Consider the following 9,579-nt stretch of genomic DNA (forward strand, 5'->3'; position numbering starts at 1 on the left):
TTTCACACACGAAATCCCGAAATGTTCCGCAAACGCAATCTAGAGGCACACAAAGGGGACACTTGGGAAACTGGCCCGGAGCTTTGGAGAACGCGTTCCCAGAGAGACGTCTTGTGCAAGCAGGCGTGTGCCCCACGGCTCGCCACTCACCTCACCTCCGGCTGCGGCCCCGCAGGGCAGGGACAAGCTTCCGCCAACTCGGCTCTTGCTTGAAGGGCAGCCGCACAAAGTTAGGTGAGAAACCTGTGTCTGAAGTTGCGTTCTAGAACTTTCTACGTAAAAGTCTGTCCTCAAGGCACGCACGATAGTGCAGTGGGTAGGGCAACTGCCTTGCACGCGGCCAACCTAGGTTTACTCCCTTGACGGCCAACGTGCTTCCCTGAGCACTGCCACGAGTAATTCCCGAGTGCAGAGCCCGGAGTAAGCCCTGAGCATCGCTGGGCACACCCCAAAACCTAAACAATTGAAAAGTTTGTAGTCATAGCAAAGGAATACTCCATACTATTTTCTTAATAATATAAACCCAAATAAAATACAGGAATATGATATACATAAAAAAACAAGTCAAGGGGCTGGAGCGATAGCACAGCAGGAAGGGTGTGTTTGCCTTGCACGCGGCCGACCCGGGTTCAATTTCCAGCATCCCATATGGTCCCCTGAGCACCGCCAGGAGTAGTGCCTGAGTGCAGAGCCAAGAGAAACCCCTGTGCATTGCTGGTGTGATCCAAAACACACACACACACACACACACACACACACACACAAATAACAAGTTAAGAAAAACAACACACCGGGCCTGAGTGATAGCACAGCGGGTAGGGTGTTTGCCTTGCACGCGGCTGACCCGGGTTCGATTCCCAGCATCCCATAGGGTCCCCTGAGCACCGCCAGGAGTAACTCCTGAGTGCAGAGACAGGAGGAACCCCTGTGCATCGCCAGGTGTGACAGAAAAAGCGAAAACAAACAAACAACATACTCATAATGGAAAAAAATGGCCTAGCTCACCTTGTGTACATTAGGTCAAAAAGATTTATCAAAGGGAATACTGACAGAATTTAAAGCTCCAACATCTTGACTTCTTTCCTTCCAGGGCACCATGAATGCTTAAAATGTGACACGTTTCCTGGAACAAAATGCCTCTCTGGTTTGAACAGGGTTAAACAGGGCTGCTGAGTGTGGAGTACTTAAACAAGGAACAAACACTGAGTAGCCCTGGGTGAGAAACATTATATTTCTATTTTTCTTAACGCTTCAGGAAGTTTCTTGGACAACTGAGAACTGGGAAACCCCAAGTCCTGTTGATGGAGTGTGACTTTAAAAAGTGGAGTGAAAGGGCTTCCATCTTAAATTGTGTCATTCCCAATCATCAGTCTTTAAAAGAAATTCTTAAGACCAAATTATCCTTAAGAGCTATGCTCTAGTTTCTATACTTGGGGGAAAAAAAAAAAAAGCAAAATCACTGTATGAACAAACTCTTGATGAACGTGTCGGGATTTGTATTTGCAGAGTTTTAAACATTTCCACAGCAAAAACTGAAACCCTTTGGGCCCAGGGTCTAGTTCTGTCTCCCTTCTGGCAAAGGCCTGAGGTCACAGGAAGAAACCAGCTGTCTGGGGTGGGCCCACAGGAGTGGGAGAAGAAAAGCAGCCCCCAGCCCTGCGCCCCAGGAAACACCACCAACCCCACACCCCACAGACCTTCAAACCGCCCACTCACTGCCCAGACCCAGGGTGCGAACCAGCCAACAGTCCACAGGCGTGACAGCTAACAGAGAGTCCCAAAGCCCTGAAGTCAGGTAAGAATAGTAAAGTATCACGGCACCGGCGTCGGGTACGATACAATCCCAGAAGCACCTGTCACACAGGACCGAGGATTTCCCTGCAGGATCAAGGCAAGGCCAGTGACACAGCCTGCTGCGTGAGCCACTCACTGCAAATACTCATACATGATGCGTACACAGACCTGTGCCCACACACACACACACACACACACACACACACACACACACACAGAGGTCAGACTTCGGGTTGACTGAATTCCTTTTGTGCGGTTCTAACTGATGGTTATCAAATTCGTGATGGCAGAACAAGATATTCACAACAAAAAGAAAAAGTGCGTGATTTTGCCAAACCCCAGGAGGAAACTTGGCTACTTTTGCTTTTGTTTTTAATTTTAGGTACGGTGGTTTGTAATCTAGGCACTGTGGTTTCGAGTATTGATAATGGCAGGATTTCAGCTGCCCCAGGTCTGTAAGCCAGGGGCTAGAGAGGACAGGGGTCAGGCACAGCCCTGCATGAGGCCAGCCCACGGGGACCCCTGCCCGCTCGGCCCCTGCCCACTCAGCCGCAGGCCTGGAGTAGGACAAGCACGGCGGGGACAGTCGGGGCAGGGCCAGCCGAGAGTCACCAGGAGGACCCCTGGGCACCCAGGTTCCCGCCCTGGAGACAAGCATCAAACTCAAACCGCCTCACACAGAAGCCAAGGCGGCCCACTGAAATGTTCTGGGAGCCCATGCGACCGTTCAGCACTTGGGACTCTTCCCTGAGAGGTGTGTGACAGGGACCCAAGGCCCCGCACAGCCCCGCAGCTCAGTCATAAAGTGACACAGAGGGGCTGGAGCGATAGCACCGCGGGGAGGGCGTTGGCCTGGCACGCGGCTGACCCGGGTTCGATCCCCAGCATCCTACAGGGTCCCCCGAGCACCGCCAGGAGTGATTCCTGAGTGCAGAGCTGGGAGTCAGCCCTGAGCATCGCTGGGCGTGGCCAAGAGCCCACAGAGTCCGGGTGTCCGGGTGCCAGTGTCCCCGTGCCCCGCGTGGGTCACCCAAGCAGCAGCCCAGGCACTGGGCCAAGCGTCCCCAGTACTCACACTGTCCAGCTGCCCGCACTAAGCTCAGTACCTGGACAGCGGCAGCCCTAGCGCCACGCGGGCTCTTCTCACTGAGCTGCCCATAGGCAGGAATCGCACAGAAATAACTAGAGAGACGTGCGCTGGAAGCAGGTAAAGGACCAAACGTGACGGCTCTCGGTGTCTGTGCTGCAAACCATAATGCCCCAAAGGAGAGAGAGAGCCACTCTCACTGTCCTCCCGTTGTTCATCGATTTGAGCGGGCCCAGTAACAGCTCCATTGTGAGGCTTGTTGTTACTGCGTCTGGCATATGGAATAAGCCACAGGGAGTTTGCCAGGCTTTGCCGTGCGGGTGAGATACTCTCGGTAGCTTGCCAGGCTCTCCAAGGGGGGGCGGAAGAATCGAACCCGGGTCGGCTGGGTCGGCCGAGTGCAAGGCAAACACCCTACCTGCTGGGCTATCGCTCCAGCCCAGAGAGTGAGTGCGGGGAAAACTGTCTGCCATAGAGGCAGGGGGAGGGGTGGGATAGGGAGGGTATAGTGGGTACCTTGGTGGTGGGAAATGTGCACTGGAGGAGGGATGGGTGTTCGATCCCTGTATGACTGAAACTCAAACATGAAAGCTTTGTAACTACCTCACAGTGAGTCAATAATAAATAAATAAATGAATGAATAAATAGATTAAACAACAAGCGAATACTGCACCACTGGGTATCAGCACTCCTGACCCTCCTTTCTCTCTGTCCATACTTTCGAGTCTTTCTAGAACGAATTCTGACATTACTACATTCGGGGTGGGGACAAACCGAAAGCAGAGGCCACTGTCCTTGAGTCGCTTCTACGATGACTCCTGACGCGTGGGTGAGTGACGGAGGAGCTGTGGGCGTGCAGACAGCACACGGGGGCGGCTGTTTAGGGAACAGAGACCGCAGGTCAACAAACCACACAGGCCCACACCAAAGACACCCCCGAGAGGTGGGTCTGCACGTTCAGACCCACCGGAAGATGCCAAGGAAACGATCATCCCTGAGTGACTCTGATGCTGCTGCTACAGCGCCAGGCCCCAGCCAGGAAAACCCACGATGTGTCTGGGTCCCAGGGGACAGACAGAGACAGAGAGTCGCCGTCACAATCCACACAGCATGACAACTCTGGCCTGAAGGTACCGCGGAGCATCCAGAGAGATTTGCCGCACAATACGAGCCGTGCCCTTCAGATGAAGTGACAGGGAGGCATCCCGGTCCGGCACCTGCGGGTGGCCTGTGGGACAAAGCCCAGGTGGGGCGTCCCCCTGGGGCCGTGTCCAGAGTGCACCTGCCCGCAGCCTGAGAGTGAGCACAGCTGAGAGGCTGGGACCCAGCCGGGCCCCAGGGCCAGCAGGGGACCCTGGAGAGGCCCGAGGCCCGGGGGAGCAGGCGGCCAGGTGCCCCGGGGAGGGGCCTGCAGTGGGCACCGGGCCAGCGGTCAGCGCGGAGCCAGCAGCCAGCGGCCACCCCGTGCGGTCAGGTCAGGCCTCTGGGCATCCTCCCTGCACCCACTCGGCCCCCAGGCACCAGGGAGCAGACGGGCCTTCAGACCCAGCGAGACCCCCATCTCGGCTCTGGACTGACCTCCTCTCCAGGAAACACTGACTGGCTATTTCTCTCTCTTTGCTGTACACCGGCTAAGGGACGGGTATGGAACACGGTATGACCCACACCCGATCATCAAGAGCTTTGCGACTGTGTAGCTCAGAGTGATGGAATTAAAAAAAGGGGGGGGCGGGGGGGCACCACCAGCAGTTACTCAGTAGGTTAGATGCAGACATTATTTACGGATAGTGTATTTTTTTTTTTTGTTGGTTTTGTTTTGTTTGTTTTCGCTTTTTGGGTCACATCCGGCAATACTCAGGGGTCCCTCCTGGCTCTGCACTCAGGAGTTACTCCTGGCAGTGCCCAAGGGACCCTACGGGATGCTGGGGATCGAACCCGGGTCGGCCGCGTGCAAGGCAAACGCCCTCCCCGCCTGTGCTCTCTCTCCAGCCCCACGGACAGTACACATTTAGAAGCTGCAAAATACTTTTTAGAGAACTAGATTCTTTGCTAATACAGAGCTCGTGTTAAAGTTACACTGAGAGAAAAGGCAAGAGAAAACCTATCTGCGGCGTCCCTCATATTTACAGAAGCATAAAGGAAGTATGGGTGTGTATTTACTTATAGATTGCACTTCACATCATGGTCTATTTACACTGTCTACTCGCAATGTAAACAGGCCTAATAAAAATACCTTGCGTACTGACTTGCACGCTGCATTGAAAGTCTCCGCACAGAGGAGAAACAGGAAGCTGAGACATCGGCAGTTTCTGTTTCTAAAAAAACCTTTCTGTCACCTAAAATATACGTTCCGTAACTGCTATTAAGATTAATGAATTTTAAGCATGCTTTAAATTTTTAATCTCTGGGGCCAGAGAGGGCGTGTGATGGGTTAGGCACTTGCTGGATTAGTCCCTAACTTAGGTTCGATCCCCGGGGGGGGGGGGGGGGGGGGGGGGGGGGGGGGGGGGCCCAAACTGTCCCTAGTACAGAGCTAGGTGAGGGCTTTATCACCACCGGGTGTGTGGTTCCCAAACAAATCAAGTGTGTGTGTGTGTGTGTGTGCGCGCGCGCGCGCTACCTGCAGGATTTATGATTTAATAGCTCATAAAGATGCAAGCAGGCAGACTGGCAAACGAGAAAATCAGCCTCAGTCCTATATGATCATACCCTTAGCACTCCCCAAGAAACAAGTAAATTCTTCACCTCCCCATACCATGACCAAGCTATCCTACAATCTCAATCCTTATAGCAAAACTTTACTACACTGGGGCTGGAGTGACAGCACAGCGGGGAGGGCGTTTGCCTTGCACGCGGCTGACCCAGGTCCGATTCCCAGCATCCCGTACGGTCCCCCGAGCACCGCCGGGAGTAATTTCTGAGTGCAGAGCCAGGAGGAACCCCTGAGCATCTCCAGCTGTGACGCAAAAAGGAAAAAAAAGACGACATTTCAGATAGGTCAGCCAGGAGCAAGGCCAGGGCCTTACCTGTAGTACTATTTCCTGACACCCCCCCCCCCAACCACCACCCCCCACCCCCCAATTCTTAGAGAAGACAAATGATTCTGGATCCTCCGTGCAAGGCACTTCAGATAAGCGCAGGGTCAGAGCTTCTGGGGACCGTGAGGAGTGAGGCGGCAGACAGGCACAGATTAGTCTCCCCTACGGACAGAGGGACACAAGTTCCCTGAAAGCCTGTCCCACTCAACAGCACAGAAGAGAACTCCAAGGTTAAACTACTAGCATTCAGAACCTTTATACAGAGCAAAATAACCAGGCACCCATACAGAAAAGAGCTAATTTTTAAAATGACCTTCCATGGTGGGTAGGGTGCCTTACCACGTGCCCCACTGACCTGGGTTCGAGCCCCGGCATCCCCTATGGTCCCGTGCCCCACCTGGAGTGACCCCTGAGTGCAGAACCAGGAGTAACCCCTTAAGCATTGCAGGGTGTGACCCGTAAACCGAAAATAAAATGACGCGTCATGATTCCCTATTAATCTGAAAACAAACCCTTTCCGACTGCCTACAAGAATATCTGGTTTTTGACATTTACACCCAATTAAAGGTACCAATAAATGACCGTGTGTGTCATCCAGCAATAAAAAATAAGTAGTAAAATGTGAGATTCAATAAACCACTGACAGGTGGTTTCTGTTCTCAAGGGTTTTGCTGCTTTCTGGGCCGCAGCCAGCAGTGCTCGTGGGAGCACTCACTCCTGGTGGAGCTCGGGGGACCACCTGGGGTGCCAGGGCTCAACCCTGGGCCAGTCCCACTCGAGGCAAACGCGGGCCTACAGCACCATCTCTCTTGACTCTGTTTTCAAGTATTTCACTTCATTACGACTGTCAGGGCACTTCGAAATAAATTCCTGGTAGAAAGCGCCTTCAAGCGATGAACCACTAAACTACCAAGACCTTCTCCCCCAAAGAACACGCAAAAGTCGGTTCTGGGGCAATAATCTGTCTTTTATGTGGCGGCCTTAAAAAAGAAAAAGAAAAAAGGCAGAAACAGGAAAGGAAGAAAATTCCAACATGCAGAAACGCATGAGAAACTTAAAGGGTCAAACTTAAGTGTGAATATCACTTAAGTGTGATGCAGGCTATCGAATACAGCTTGCAGGCTATCGAATATAGCCTGCCCACAGGGCAGAGCCTGGCAAACTCCCCGTGGCGCACCAAATATGCCAAATACCAGTAACAATGATGGGTCTCATTCTCCTAAAGAGCCGTGAATATAATCTCAGGGCTAGGATGAAAGAGACGTTACTGGGGCCTGCTCGAGGCAATCGACGATTAACAGGTGAATAATAAAAGGGGAATAATCTGAAAACTCACACAGGGGGCCAAGATGACAGTCCTGAAAGGCAACTCGAGGAGCCAAGACTTGATGCCTCACGCGGCAAAAGGCCGAGGGGCCAGGAACACGAACGCGGGAGGGCAGGCAGGGGTTCAAACCCCGGGGCTTCCGTGAGCAACTCCGTGGGGGTGGGGACGCCTCAATTCTCCATCTTAGCCAGGGCCAGCAATACTGACCAACACACACACACCCAGATCGCCGGGACCAGAAGGAAAAGGAAAACAGGGCTCGGCTCAATGGCTACTAGAAGAAACTCTGGTGTGGGGCCCGGGGCAGGGAGGGGGTCTGCCCTGCGCCAGCACTGCACACGGTCGGTGACAGACTCACACGCCCTGGCCTCGGCATCTCACCCCGAGCACTGGCAGCGTGAGTCCTGAGCGCCAAACCCCACCGGAAACGGCCCGCAAAAACAAAGAAACGCTCAGGACGTGTGTGCTGGCATTCTGAGTTTGGTTTTGCATGCTTTTGGGTCACGGGGTGCGGAGACCGCGGGAGGGGCCACACCTAGGAAGGCTGGTTGGAGCCCCACAGCGCAGGGTGAGGGCTGCACCCCGGAGCGCCCGGGTGTCTGCGGCCGAGGCAAAGAGTACCAGGCGGCGGGGAACGGCAGCAAGGAGGCAGGACACGCAGGAGATGACGCAATAAGATGAAACAGGGAGAGTGAGGGCCGGATTTTTTGGCCTGACGGCTGGGAAGTCGCTAAAAGCCATTCCTAGCAACAAGAAAGTGAAAGAATGAAATTTGCAAAGTAAACACGGGAATCCCCAGCCTAGTGATTCACATGCACAAAATGAGTTTAAGAAGAACCACCAAAATCCGGCTTTGAGGCATCGGTGAGAAAAAAAAAATGAGGTGATTTTTCATCCCCCGGCAGAGTGAGGCCTGAGGCCTGCGTGGAGCAGAGGGAGAAGGCGGCTGTCACCCCAAGCGAGGGCCAGACCCTGATCTGACGACGATCGGGCTCTGAGTCGAGTCCCCGGGACACGGGTTTCTGAGTATTCCACATTCCACCGAGCGCCAGGAGCTCACGGGAACTCCAGATTAGAAACTATTTATAGGCTTCTAAGAGGCTGCAAGTGACTGAAAAGCGTTAAGAACCCTAACTCACCCCGAGCAGGACCGAGCTAGCAGGGGAACCGGAATTAGACCGTTTTCAGGATTTCAAGGCTCTGAGAAGAAGCGTAACTTTCTCAGGGACCCTTAAGCTCCCCCAGAGGGTCACCCTCTCCCAAGCGCCCCTGCAAGCTACTCTGCCTTTTTCTTTCTTTTGTTTTTTTTTTTTTTTTTGCTTTTTGGGTCACACCTGACAACGCACAGGGGTTACTCCTGGCTCTGCACTCAAGAATTATCCCTGGCGGTGCTCAGGGGACCACATGGGATTCTGGGAATCGAACCCGGGCCGGCTGCGTGCAAGGCAAATGCCCTACCTGCTGTGCTATTGCTCCAGCCCCTACTCTGCCTTTTTTGTTCTTTCTTCCTTTTCCAACTTATTCTTTTCTTTCTGGGTCACACCCAGTGATGGTCCAGGGTTACTCCCGGTGGTGCCCGAGGGGACTTTCAGGCCAGCCGCCGGCCAGGCAGGTCCCCCACCTCCCCGCCTGGGCACTGGGGTCTCCTGTCATCCTCACTGGTCTCTCCAGAGCACCAGAACAGATCGAGTAACAGATCCTTTCAGCAAATTCATCACTGCTTTCTACAGACAGATTTTTAAACTATAACTAAAAATACGACGCTTTATTAAATGTTTCCACTTCTAAGTTTAAGAGCCGAACAGCGGAGCCAGGTGGCCACCACCTGAGGAGTCCTAAGGACCACCAGGTGTGACTGACTCCCACCACCACCACATTGCATTTGTATCTTAGTTCAGGTAACCTGGTTACAACAGTGGGATGGATTTAGGGGGGTTTTTTTGTTTGTTTTCTTTTTTTTTTTCTTTTTCAGGTCACACCCAGTGATGCACAGGGGTTACTCCTGGTTCATGCATTCAGGAATCACTTCTGGCGGCTCGGGGAACCATATGGGATGCTGGGAATCGAACCCGGGTCAGCCGCGTGCAAAGCAAACGCCCTACCTGCTGTGCTATCGCTCCGGCCCCTGGATTTAGGTTTTTCACTGCGCCAAAGCCTCTTTCATTTTCAAGGGACCAAATAGCACTGTCACCTTTGTTACTTATAAATGTATGCCCGCCCCTCCCCCCATGGACCTTTGGTCTAAAATCGGAAAATACTGGTTTCCTCCCCCACCAGCAGTAAGACTTGAGATCATTCCACCCCCTTCCAGCACTGCAGTCCCATCCTCCAAC

The sequence above is a fragment of the Sorex fumeus genome, unplaced genomic scaffold, assembly GCF_029834395.1.
Source record: "Sorex fumeus unplaced genomic scaffold, SorFum_2.1 ptg000002l, whole genome shotgun sequence".
Lineage (NCBI taxonomy): Eukaryota > Metazoa > Chordata > Mammalia > Eulipotyphla > Soricidae > Sorex > Sorex fumeus.